Source organism: Nicotiana tomentosiformis, chromosome 2 (assembly GCF_000390325.3).
Source record: "Nicotiana tomentosiformis chromosome 2, ASM39032v3, whole genome shotgun sequence".
Classification (NCBI taxonomy): Eukaryota; Viridiplantae; Streptophyta; class Magnoliopsida; order Solanales; family Solanaceae; genus Nicotiana; species Nicotiana tomentosiformis.
This window is the reverse complement of record NC_090813.1, coordinates 96,959,498-96,974,431: the sequence shown is the minus strand read 5'-3', so window position 1 is coordinate 96,974,431 and position 14,934 is coordinate 96,959,498.

The following is a 14,934-nucleotide window of genomic DNA, read 5'->3' as shown; positions in this document are numbered from 1 at the left end:
TTGGATCAATTTGGGAAACTCATTATTTTATTGGTTGTGCAGTGAAAACGAGCAACTTAAAGGTCTTGTCCTTACTCAATTGCCCGAAGATGACATATTTAATCCGGATCTGGCAGATACGCAGAGTCATAAAGAGAATAGTGATTATGACAACAATGCTGATGAGTCTGGAGATGACACACCCTTCCCTGATGGGGGTGTTGAAGATGAGAACGAGAATGCTGAACCTGATTTGATAAGGGAGCATGCTCTACCTCCCGTTAGACCAAGAGTGTACGAGTCGCACGTGCCGTTTCATTCAAGGGAGATTCCCTACCTTGATCATTTGCCAAGTATGCCGGATGTGGCTTCCCTCACAAGGGATCTTGACGAATTTCGGACAACAATGTGGGATGAATCTAGAGCAACGGTGCTGTCAAAGGGCATGCTTTTGCTGATAAAGTGCGCCTATGTAGGGCAGTGTGAATGTACAACATAAAAGAGTATCATGAGATTGTGGTTCATGAGTCATCTCTGGATGTATACAAGGTGATTTATCGTAGATGGTTTACGGGTTGTAACTGGATGCTGCGTGCGAGGAAGCTGAAAACAAATATATGGGTTGTGGGTAAATACATTGGCACCCACAATTGTGAAATGGACGTATTCAGTGGGAATCATTTAACTTGAATGTTGACTTGATTTATCTTGTCTTGATTCCATACATTGAAGTGTCCATAAGGTACAAGATCAAAGAGTGTATAACATCTGTCCACCAAGTATATGGATATACCATTACCAAAAGAAAGGCATTTCTCGGGCGCAAACGTGCGTTTGAAATTGTTTATAGTAACTGGGATAAGTCCTTTGCCTCTCTACCCAGGTACATGGCCGCATTGCAACACTTTAACCCTTGGACTATTATTGAATGGAAGCTTGAGCAGAGTCCGGGAATACTAGAACACATATTCAGATATGTGTTCTAGGCATTTAAACTAGCCATTGATGGTTTTGTGCATTGTCAGCCGGTAATATCCATAGACGACACTCATGTCTATGGAAAGTATGATATTAAGTTTTTGATTGCCGTTGCAGTAGATGCTAATGGAAGTATATTTCCTCTAGCATTTGCTATTTGTTCCAATGAAAGCCAAGAGACGTGGACATTATTTTTGAACCACTTGAAGAAGCACGTTGTCAGACAACGTTCAGGTATTTGTCTAATATCTGATCGGCATAACGATAGTTTAAGTTCTGTATAGAATTTGCGTGCATAGCAGGAACCGTATGCCTACCAACGTTACTGTGTTAGGCACTTGAAGACCAACTTTCAAAGGGCTTATCCGAACAAGGACTTGCATGATTTAATGTGGATGGCCGCAACAGATCACCAAGAGTGTAAATTCAGGAGGCAAATGGAATTGATCAGGCAGGAAGACCAAAGAGCCTATAGTTGGTTGATACGACATGATCTTGACAAGTGGACTTTGCATGCGGATGGTGGCAGGATATGAGGAATTCTGACTACAAATGTGTCAGAGTCTTTCAACGGGTTATTGAAGTCTGCACGTGGATTGCCTGTCACTTCTATGGTGTAAATGTCATTCAAGCAGATGGCGGATAGGATTGCTGAAAGATCGAGAGGTGCATCGTCGTTGATGGAAAGAGGTGTTGAATTTAAGCCAATACTAATGAAAAGATTTGAGAAATACAGGAAGCGAGTATAGTGGCATTCATTTTTGCAGTATTGCAATGAGCAAAATATTTTTGAAGTTCACACTGCTATTCATCACAACCGAGGGAATAATACACACACCGTCAATGAAGCCAGAAGGTTATGCTCTTGTGGAAAATGGTCCATCTATCACATGCCGTGCTTACATGCCATGAAGTACTTTCAGCATACATGTTTTGCGGCAACGAGGTACGTTGATAAAGATATAGTGTTGCTGCATACTTAAACACCTATAGTGGATAGTTGTAGCCATTGGGTACGAGCATTATTGGCCGCCGAAACCATTTAAAATGGTGTGTAACAAGGAGTACGTGCGTCAATGACAAGTGCAAAAAAGAATGTGTATACGAAACTAGGGCTGCTTATCGGGCAGATCAGGTTGTTATTTACTCTTAACGGTTCGTCTTATCGGTTATCGACTTTTAAATATATTAATTCGCTAGCCACCCGATAAGATATCGGGCGGATTGGTATCAGTTTAGCTATTATCGGGTCACCCGATAATTAAAAACCTGTTTGGACTGACTACTTTTATTATGGGACCGAACTAATATTAAATAAAAGGGCTACTGGAAACACCAAGTATAATGTTATAGTTCAACTAGCTAGTTTGTTGGTCTTGTTCACATAATGACAGAATTACAGTTCATAAAAGTTGTGTAGAACCTTATGAATGTTCTAGTTAACAAAGTATAATGTTACATAGACAAATCGAATGAACAAGCAGACTAATCAACTGCAATCCAAATGATATAACTGTTAACGAAGGGTGTAGAACCTTGTGAATATTCTAAGAAGATAATTGCAGTAAAATCACATTAGTTTTGTGTCTTAAGTGAGAATACAACAAAGTGTTAATTAAGTGAGAATACAACGAAGTGTTAATTAGCATAAAATTAGAGAGTGACATGTGACTGAACCCCAAGAAGGAAATAAAGCATTTGAGTGGATTTAACTAAGCACTGCCCAAAGTAGTCATAAATCAAATCATAGAGACAACATAAGTATAAAGCAAATCGCGGTTACAACATCCTTTCACATGCATAATGCATTAAGGATCAGAGAAAGAAACTTGAAATTACTTGCAAGAAACTTAACTAATTCTCCTGTCAAACAACTTCACAGAGCTCTAAACTGAAAGGCCACCCTTGTACCTGCAAGACACTATCTTGCTTTTTCAATTTCTTTTGCAGTATATTGGGTCAAAGAAAAGGAATCAGATACTATTCTGCCTAAATACTAGTAGTATATTGTATGAAATTTGAGAAGAATTACCATAGGGAAGGAAGATGACTGTTCACTTTGTGAGGACATAAACAACATAGACAATACCAGGTAGCCATCCAAAGAGAGGCAGCAAAACACAAATCCAGTGCTACAGATTGGGGCATGGGAAATGATCAAAATTGCTATAATGAAACAGAATCGATGCACATCCATAATTTGAATTCTTACCAGATATATTAACACTACACGTCAATTACGGAAGGGTCTTTTCCATCGCTAGCTAAATCTGAAGAAAAAAATTAAAATAATGAGTCGTGCGATGAATATAAGCATATCCACAACACTTATATACAACAAATATAGTAACAATATTATTACCTTGTTCAAGCTGCTCGATTTTATCAAGATCTTCCTCAACACTAATAGGTTATTTTAATTTTTTATTTCGAAGCCAATCTTGAAGACACACTAGAGTTTGCACTAATTTAGGAGTTAATAAACTCCTAAATGAATCAAGAAGACGTCCTCCCGTACCAAACGCACATTCGGATGCCACACTTAAAATCAGAACAACTAAAAGAGATAAAACCCTCAACTAAAAGACTCAAACCAAGCTTTGTTCAGATAGGAAAAACAAAAATATTCAGGAATACAGAAAAAAGCACTAATAAGTAATGGAAAAGCCAAAAATTAAATATGCAATTCTAATGTAATAAAACTAATACGCCTTAGTGGAAACTTACATCTGCTGCTCTGGCTATAACGAGAGGCGAGACGACGAGTTGGCGAGAGGGAGAGGCGAGGCGACGAGTTGGCGAGAGGGAGAGGCGAGGTGACGAGAGGGAGAGGCGAGACGACGAGAGGGCTCGAGAGGGAGAGGCGAGACGGCGAGAGGGTTGGCCGCTGGGTTTCTAAGAGAAATTAAGAATTTTAGATGTTAGGGTTTCTAAAGTCTAAATGTCTAATAGAGTAATACAATGGAAGTACGAAAAGTGGAAGTGTGGAAGAGATTTTTATTATTTAATATACATAGTAACATATGGATAAAAATAAGTTATATATATATATATATATATATATATATATATATATATATATATATATATATATATATTCTTAACTGGTTAACGGATTATCAGTTAAGAAAGTTGAATAATCCGCCCCCAAACCGATAAGCCATTAATAAAAAAAATTTAATATGTTCCCCATCCGTTAAATCGTTAACCCGATATCAATAAGCCACTTTTGCGGTTCGGTTTTCGGTTTCGATTCGATTTTGAACACCCCTATACAGAATCAAATGGATGTTGGTGATACCGTTTATGCGCGTAAATGTGGTATATACTCGCAAATAGGACACGACCGTCGTAAATGTTCTTCAGCTGGTTTGGGTAGTGGTGGTAATTCAACTCATGGTGGAAGTTCATCCAATGTGCCCAATTATGAAGGATAACGTAGTGTTTTATTGTAGTAATTTGTTGTAATAAGTGTATGTATATGTTCAGTTTACAAAATGTATGAAATAAAATTATGTTTCCATTGAGGTTAAATCTAATTGATATTTAGCATTAATACTTCAGTACAAAAATTTAACATACACCCCAAGAAAAAATAATAATTGTCATTCGCCATTATCATTGATGTCTGGCACTATTTCATTATCACTGTCTTCATCTTCTTCGTCAACATCATATACGTACCCTTCGGGACCGAGGGCATCGTAATCTAGGCCCTAGTTGACACACATTTCTCGTATTTCATCGCTATCATTAATAAGACCACTTGCTTGATTTCTACAACAATACGGGACTCCTACGTCCAAAGTCTGTGGTAGAAACTTAGGTAGTCCCTCCCACTCGGCAATTGTGGGAAAAAAGGATAATCATTGTCTCTATGCAATTTCTCATTTTCTAATAAATCCCAGTACTGATCCTCCGTTCCTCTCAGGAAGTTAAGATCATTCATTGCATGATGAACTGCTAGTGCCTTTTCCATCTCTAGAATCTCCTTCATCAAATGCCGAATCACTTTTGGTTCATCTTTGTGTATGTTTGTTTGGAAGGTTGCATATAGTGCTTGTGGCACAACAAGCCCATGCCAATGACATAGTATTTCATAATCATATCGTTTTGAGTAAAGGGGAACCCATTGTAGTTTTTTGCCCCAAATTCACATACCTTCAAGCTTTGTAGAATGCGCTTAGCCCTCAATAATGTGCCCTGCAACTTTGAGATCGATGTGTATATTAATAGGCTTATTTTCCAAGATACGCAGAACACCATACCACTTGTCATCAACCAAATCAGTATAGCAACCTAGTATATTTTTTTCAAGGTAGGGATCGATAGTGTTAAGACGTGTTCTGTGGGGATCTATTGAACTACCTTTACCATTTTGCCTCTTTTTGAACCACTTATTAAATGTTAGTGGCATTTTTAAATGGATGTTGTAATATTTCTACAAATGGTCTTTGAATACATATGTCTTGGTTCAGTTTAAGAAGCTGTCTTATACCCAAAAGAACCATTATCACGCGAAGTATAGCGCGTCACCAATATGCATTATGTGTATTGTCTTGTTGACCTGCAAAAGCTGCCGTTCTGGAAAAGCTGTCTTGTACCCTAAAGAATTATTATCACGCGAAACATAACGTGCCACCAATATGCGTTATGTGTATTATCTTGTCGGCCTGAAAAAGCTGCCTTGTACCCTAAAGAATCATTATCACGCGAAACATAGCGCGCCACCAATATGCGTTATGTGTTTTATCTTGCCTATAAAATCCTAGCGCATTTTAGTTATTATTTGCGCTTAACCAAATAATATAGAAAAAATTTCCATTATTTTTTCATTTTTCTTGCACTAAGAAATATCTGGACGCAATGACGTACCAAGGTGTTATTGTGGCAAACGTACGATTTTCAAGTCATGTTGGTCAAATAGTAATGTGGGGCGCAGACGCTGGATCTGTCAACAACTTGTAAGTTATTGTTTTGAAAAAAATATTTGTTAATATTTTTTATATAATATGTTAATTAATAGTATTGTGCTATAATACCCATTGGTAGGACGAAAATCAATGTAGATTTGTAGAATGGTATGATGAACCCATTAATCAGGAATACTACAAATCGTGTTTGCAGTATGTTTGGAATATGATCGGTGAATACGAACTCCAGATCTTTAAACTACTACAACAACTTGCGGCAGTGAAGGAGAAACTAAAAGATGCAGAAAAATAAAAAAAATAGGTTGGAAGAAAAATTTAAGTGGTTGAAGCACAGAATAATGGGCGATAATGACTAAACAAACACATGGATGTGTTGAGTGTAGTATTTTATCTTTATATTTTACGTGTCATGTATTATCATTAATTGTACCGAATTTAAATTATGTTAAGTTGTCATTTTTGTTTTTGTGTTGTAGTATTACACTAATAAATAACCCGAGAAATAAAAACACATGCCCAAATAATGTAAAACATAAATAATGTTGCTATTATATACTTAATGTCATATATACAGATAATCATAAATATCAATGTGTCCCACATCCTGTATGCTTTAAAGCATTGGCTGGCCTGAGGCGCATCCCATCTCGTCCGGCTACACTATCAGGATCATCCTCATCACGTCGCCTCTTTATCGGAGGATGCGCTGAAGCATGATCGTCGGTAAGGCTGGCATGCTCGGGTAGAAGGGGTCGTCGGTCCAGCAGTAACCTACAGAATAATAAGATATTTTAGTATATGAAATACATATTACTAATGTACGTGTTAGCTAAAAACTTTTTAATGGTCTTACCATGGTCTCGGCAGGCACCTGAGTATAATCATTCGTCTCAGGCATGTCAGTATCGCACAAACTGGCCTCCGTGACGGGCGAGGTAGATGTCTTTAAAAAAAAATAAAAACGCTTTAGATATTGATGACTAATCAATGAGATAAAAATAAATATAAATAATAGTAATACAAACAAACCTGCGTCTGTGAAAGATCTTCAGCATCCCTCGATGATGATGAGCCATAACTCAGTTGGCGCCCACTATGCACATCTCGTGTCGGACGATCATCAACAACCGTCTATAGCTCTGGGGGACCAGGGAAATACTGATCCCACTCCTGACGCATAATGGCCATGCCCGCGATCAACAATGGAGCTGACGGGGTCACCTGCGAAGTCCCTAGCATCAGCTGAAGGCTGAATGACAGCATATCATGAGGAGCATCGTCTGGCTCAGGGTGGTCACCCGGTTGATCATCTCCAAAATCCTTAACAGGCGCTTCAACGCCCCATTGCTGGGGACCACATCCTCGCCGACCCCCACGACCTCGTGGGACACCACTTTCTCTCTGGGCACGCCTGCCATGTTGACCACTTTCAGGCTCCACTGCTGGCCCACGATGGTACTGCTCTGACGGCACATAATCAGCCTCGTATCCTAAGCGCTCATCATCTCGGGTTCACCTCAATGTCCGGGAAGCCAGATCTGTAACCTGCCGGCCATACTCGTGCAAAGCTGTCGCTCCCTCGCCGGTATGCTGCTACATCTGCAGTCCCAACAGGTGGAACAAATGTAAGCCAATAGCCTGCACAACATGTAAAATATTAATTATGGTACGATAGGTTAACGTCATAAGTAAGTATAACAAATAACATACCAGTGCCTCATGCCTCCCAGCGTACGGAATGCACCGACCACCAGCTTGATGAACGGGATTCCCGATGAAAAGTCGGGTAACGCTGCGATACCAGCCCATATACTCATGCTCACCATCTGTATGCTCAGGTGGAGGGGGGTGGCGGACTCAGTTCATACCAACGGTCCCAAATCTCAATCTGTGCCTCTAGCCAGGCCACGTATGTCTGGTCAACCCTGGAACGATCATCCCACTGGTAATGTGTCCTAAGCTAAGAGGGCGGACTAGGTACAAGCTGTGGTCGACCAAACTGGCGAAGGACTCGCTCGATAGCATGATGCTCGACAATATCGAGACACATCAATGGGACGTAAGAGCTCCACATAACTCAGCCGCTCGAGCAATAATTGGGCAAAACAGTTATTAGCTCGTCGCTGTATGGCCTCCATATGAACTATTAAGTAAAAACAAGAATCGTGAGTAAATGTAACACATATAAAGCTAGGCCAAGTAAACTTAAGTATACATGTACCTGCGCGCCTTCAAGCAAATCCAATAAATCCCTGTAATAGGAGAGATGATGTCGAGGCTCGACCTCACGTCCGTAGCCTCGCCAATCAACCCACCTCCTAGCTAAAGGGAGAAATAGTGGAGGTGGTACATCCGGAGCGATGGGTGGTAGAGGTGGCTGGAACTGTAGGAACCGCTCCCAGGCCCAAACCTAATATACATTAAGGACGTAAAATTTATGTTATTTCTTACTATGTATGTTATAATCATGAAAAGAATTGACTATGTTTACACCTGCAGCAGCGGCAAAAATCCGGCAACGTCTCTCTGGGCGCCCATGCTTGCCCGACACATTTGCCTATAAAGGTAACCTAGAATAGCTGCACCCCAACTATAACCAGGTAAATCATCTAGCCGCTCAAAATGATGAAGAAATCTCAATCTGACTAGGTTTCCCGAAGTGTTCGGGAATAATAAACCACCAAACATTGCATCACCAATCTCATTAACCGATCAATAAGAAGATCCGATGTATCATCCGCAATGTCTGCATCCATCACCTCCAGATTCTGCCGGACGGACATCAACTGCAAACAACTAGCCCCACTCAATGCAATCTCCTCCACTGGCTGGAAACCGGTGAGCTGCTGCAACATCTGTAGGTAATCCAATCTCGTATATTCTCTAACAGCATGCAGTAAAGCTACAAGTAATCCATCAACCGGCAGCCCAAAAAAAACCTCCACGTCCTGAAGCGTGATGGTAGCCTCGCCGATGGGTAAATAAAACGTGTGTGTCTCCGGTCCCCACTGCTCTATCATAGCCATGATCAACCCCCATTCGAACTGCAACCGGGCGATATCTATGATCCTGTAGAAACCCGTATCCTGAAGGCGTTTAACTATATGGGGATAGAGTGGGTGTGTGATGACCCAATATATTATCTTTAATTTTAAATATCTATTTATGTGTTCTGAGACCTTGAAAAGCGCTATTCAGCATTTCTCGACTTGCGTGCACAATCCATAAATTTTTTCAGAAATTTTTTATCTGAAAAATTGATTAAAATATGAAATAAAGTTTTAAAACTCAACTGAGTTGACTTCGGTCAACGTTTTGAACCAACGGACCCGGATCAGTACTTTGACAATTCTGGTAGGTCCGTATTGTAATTTTGGACTTGGACGTATGCCCATAATTAAATTCGAAGGTCCCTAGCTCAAATTATCGGCATTTAACGGAAACTAAAAATTTAAAGGTTTCAGAATTCATAAATTTGGTCATAATTGGGTTTTTATTGATACCGGGTCCCGATTTAGATTCCGAGAGTTTGATCAGCTTCGTAACAATATTTATGACTTATGTACAAAATTTAAAGTTATTCTGAGGTACATAGGCACATTTTCCGTTAGGTTTTGAAAAATATAAAAGATTTGATTTTATAAAGCTTGAATTTCTAAAGTTTGACCGGAGATTTGACTTTTGAACAAACGACCCCGGAATAGAATTTTGATGATTCCAATAGATTCTTATGATGATTTCGGAGTTAGGCGCATATTCGAATTTAGATTTGGAAGTCCGTAGGACAATTCAGCGCATTTTGGCGAAAGTTGGAAATAGAAGATTTTTGGAAAGTATGACCGAGAGTTGACTTTATTGATATCGGGGTCGGAATTCGATTATGGAAATTAGAACAACTCCATTATATCATTTATGACTTGCATGTAAAATTTAAGTTCATTCCGAATTGATTTGGCATGTTTCGCCGCGAGTTATAGAATTGAAAATTTCATAAACTCATAAGTCCGAATCGACGCGCGATTTATAGTTTTGCCGTTGTTATGTGTGATTTGAGACCTCGAGTAGGTCCATAATATATTTTGAGACTTTTTGGTATGTTCGGACGGGGTCCCGAGGGGTTCAGGTGAGTTTCGCAGTGGTTTCAGATAATATTTAGGTCATTTTTAACTACTGGTTTTCGACAGCAGTGTGCGAAATTTCTGATGCACAGAGCTAATTTTGGAAGCTTATATCTCGCAATCTATAGTGAATCTAGAAATTATCAAAACATAAAAGTTGTAGATATTTGATTCTAGTTTCCATAAAGATAAACCATTTATCATTTGGATATTTGTACAGAAAGTTATGATCGATTGACTGAAGGCTGGTAATGCAGTTTTTATTTGCCTGTGCATCGCCAGAAATTTCTGATGCACATGGCTGAATTTGGAAGCTTATATCTCACAATCTATAAGGAATATGAAAATTATCAAAAGATGAAAGTTGTATTCCTTTGATTCTAGTTTCCAGCAAGATACACCATTTAGCATTTGGACATTTGTACAGAAGTTATGATCGATTGACTGAAGGCTCGTAATACAGTTTTTGTTTTCCTGACAGTGTGCATCGCCAGAAATTTCTGATGCACAGGACTGACTTTGGAAGCTTATATCTCGCAATATATAAGGAATCTAGAAATTATCAAAACAAGAAAGTTGTAGCTCTTTGATTCTCGTTTCCAGAAAGATAAACCATTCATGATTTGGATATTTGTATAGAAAGTTATGATCGATTAGCTGAAGGCTGGTACTGCAATTTTTGGCTTGAACATTTTGAGACAAGTCGCATCTCAAAGATACGACTTTCCTGGACAGAATATATATGTCTGGAGTCCGACATTTTTGTTCATTTTTAGAGTTTTAGACCTCGGTTTTGGGGATTTCAGAGGCATTTTTTACGAGTTTGAGTTGGGTAAGTATTCTTTATCCGAAATTAGTTATAGTTCATGATTCCATACTCATTTACATCATGAATCCATAAATTTATGGAAGAAAATCAGATTTTTATAAAATCTTTCAAAAACAAAAATTTAAGAATTGAAAGCCAATCTGATGTCGGAATTCGATAATTTTTGTATGGTTGAACTCGTATTGGAACGAGTGTTCAGATTTCGTGAGTTTTTTCGGGATTCGAGATATGGGTCCCACTATCGATTTTTGAAATGAATTTCATATTTTAATTCGAAAAATTAGTAATTTCATATGGAATTAATTCCTTCAATTCGTGTTGAGAATATTGAATTGTTTGTGACTAGATTTGAAGCTTTCAGACATCAATTCGCGAGGCAAAGGTTTATTGAAATCTTGAATTTGGTTGCGAAGCGAGGTAAGTGTCGTGGTTAACCTTGACTTGAGGGAATAGAACCCTTGAATTATTGTTTCATGAATTTCATGTGTAACGACGTATAGGCGAGGTGACGAGTGCCTATACGTCATCAAATTGATTGTTTGCATATTTATCTGAAAATCATAAATTATTTTAAATCATGAATTAATTATTATATTAATTATTTCTCTCATATTTATTGCTCAATATTATGCCTTGAATCCATGCTATATTTGCTACATGCTTATTTGATTTATGTGACTTAATTGTTATTTGACATTTAGCATACTAAATATTAAATTGTATATTTCCTTCTTAATTTTCACAATTAATTGCTACTTGTCATCACTTGTTTCTAAATAAATTATAATTATTATATGCTTGTTGTCTTATAATTCAATATTAATTATTGCATTTATTGGAATAATTTATTTTATTAGAATTGGTAAATTATATTATTGAGGAGCGGGTTGCACGCCGCAACAGAATTGATTGAAAGTGAATATATTGGAGGAGCGGGTTGCACGCGGCAACAGAATTGATTGAAAAGATATATTAAGGATTGGGTTACACGCCGCAAATGGAATTAAATGAAAATGAGTATATTGTGGGATTGGGTTGCACGCAACAACAAAATTGAATATGAATATATTGTGGGATCGTGTTGCACGCCGCAACGGAAAGTGATTTAAGTAATAATTGGTTATGACTGTCGAGTTGGCTTGATTGTTGATATGATTTACCAGTTTAATTTTTATTCCTGTTCTCCTATATTGTTGTTATTATTATTATTATTATTATTATTATTGTGTACATGTTAATGTAAGTGACCTGCATTAGCCTCGTCACTACTTCGTCGAGGTTAGGCTCGATACTTACTGGGTATATGGGGTCGGTTGTACTCATACTACACGCTGCACTTCTTGTGCAGATACCGGAGTTGGTCCCAGCGGTGTACAGTAGATTTGCTCGGATTCAGCTATCCACAGAAGACTTGAGGTGTAGCTGCACAACGTTTGCAGCTCTGAAGTCCCCATCTACTTTATTTTAGCTGTGTATTTATTTTCATTTTGACCCTTATTTGTATTATTCTAGTAGCTCGTGCACCTGTGACACCAGTTCTGGGATGATATTTAGATATCGCTATTATTATTATTATAGTTTACTCATTTTATTTCAGATTTTATTCCAGTTATTAGTTTCTTTATTATTAATTAAATTAAATTGTTAAAAAAAAATGGTTAAAATTATTTTAACGTTGGCTTGCCTAGCAAGTAAAATGCTAGGCGCTATCACGGTCCCGAAAGTGAGAATTTCGGTTCGTGACAGGGTGGGTCCTAATGAACTCCCACATATCGTCTATCTGTCTAGCGCGGAATGTCTGGGACAAACACTGCCCCTCCCATATGTATGAAGACCTATGCTCGGCCTGTAGCAACAGTAGCTCTAGCAATGCAGGTCCGGGATGCACAGGCGGAACCTCCATGACGACTAATGTAAATTGAACAATATTAATTAAAGTATTTTTATTTTTTTAATTGCTTAACATCTTTAAATATATTGCAATATGTTTAATATTAAAATTTATTCTATATTTTTACTATATTGTTAATTAGGTTGATACATTTTATATATTATAATTTTATATTTTATATGTTGGTTTATCATTTTATATGTTAGTTTATTATTTTATATGTTACTTTATTATTTTATATGTTAGTTTACTATTTTATATGTTTTTTTATTATTGAATATGTTAGTTTCTTATTTTATATGTTTGTTTCTTATTTTATATGTATGTTTGTTACTCACCTATTTTTGACCATAATAAAATTAAATAATTAATTTTTATAACTATACAAGATTTAATTATTAAATATTCATATAACAATACTTAGTTTGTCAAATATTGTTATTTTTTAATATTATTTTCTAATATTTGTTGACTATAATTCAAGAGAGTTTGTGTTTGAACTATCAGTTTTTTCAGATATTTTGTGTTTAACAGATAATTAAATAATTAATTTTAATAACTACAAAGATACTATGCTAAAGGGCACTACATTTTACTACGCTAAAAAAGCACTACATTATAAATACGAGCACTACATTAAAATTACGGGCACAACATAACACTACAGGGAACTAAACAACATTAAAGTCACATATTCATATATGTACACCAATAACATCTAAATAAGATTAATTATTCCTAAAATAATAATTTATCTATTTTATTAATCTTTTAGCACATAAATAATCCAATACGGATAAAAATAATAAATTAATTTAATCACAAAATAATCGCGAAAATACATATACCACAATAAAAAATAACTAATTAACATTTTTATAACAACTAATAACAATTTTTCTCTATTTTACTATTTTTTTTAGCACCCTAATAATATAATCCGGATAAAAAATAACAAATTAATTAAATCGCAAAATAATTACGAAATAACATAGAACACAGTAAAAAATAACTAATAGGTATTTTTTATACATGAGTTTTAACAAAAAATAAGTCGGAATACCTCGATTTTAATTTTTTGGAAAGTTGAAGATTTGGTGATTTGGAGCCGAAATGAGCAACCCACTACGAGTAGGGCTGCTTATCGGGCGGATTGGGCAGTTAATTACTCTTAACGGTTTGGCTTAACGGTTATCGACTTTTAAATGTATTAATCCGCTAGCCACCCGATAAGATATCGGGCGGATTGGTAATGGTTTAGCTCTTATCGGGCGGTTATTGGGCGGTTTATCGGCCTAATTCATTATATATTGCGTTCATTAATTGTTTGTTGACCTCCTAGCATACAAATTCAGAATAGAAAATTACACATTGAGTCCAGACATACATGTCTGTTAACGCCTACATAAGAATGATGTAGTGTGTCATGTGTTGTAGAGTGAAAAAAGTTGTGGCACAACACTATTGTTCTTCTATTAAACATAGACAACATGTATTAATTTTAAAAAAAACAAAAGCAGAGGTGAACCATAGACAGCAGCTTCAACAATCTTGTTGTAGGGTGGGAGAATAAGCTAAGCTAAGCTAAGCCAAGCCTCGGATCTTCTAATGCATAGTACGTAAGGGTTCTGATTATTTAGGAATTAGGCATTAGAACTTAGAGATGGAGTAGTAGAAGAAGTGAAAGGGTTTTTGATATATATATATATATATATATATATATATATATATATATATATATATATTCTTAACGGGTTAACGGATTATCCGTTAAGAAAATTGAATAATCCGTCCCTAAACCGATAAGCCGTTAATAAAAAAAATTTAATTCGTTCCCCGTCCGTTAAACCGTTAACCCGATACCAATAAGCCATTAAGTTTCGATTTCGGTTCGGTTTTGAATACCCCTAACTACGAGATAACGCCTTAGATACGATGTGTGACCGAGAATCTACACTTTTTGTGGGATCAGTGGGTTCCAACCGAGTTTTTTTCGTTAAAAATGGAGGGGGGCTGGTTTTCTGTTTTTTTAATGGGGAAGGAGGCTGACTATAACGCGCGCATATGTACCGCGCTATACTATACCGCGGTACATATGGACGCAATACCTTCCCGCCCATTTAAGTTCAAATAAAGCGCGGTTATTGACCGCGCTATACCTTAACGGACAAATGTGCCGTTAAGGTATAGGCGGTGAATAACTGC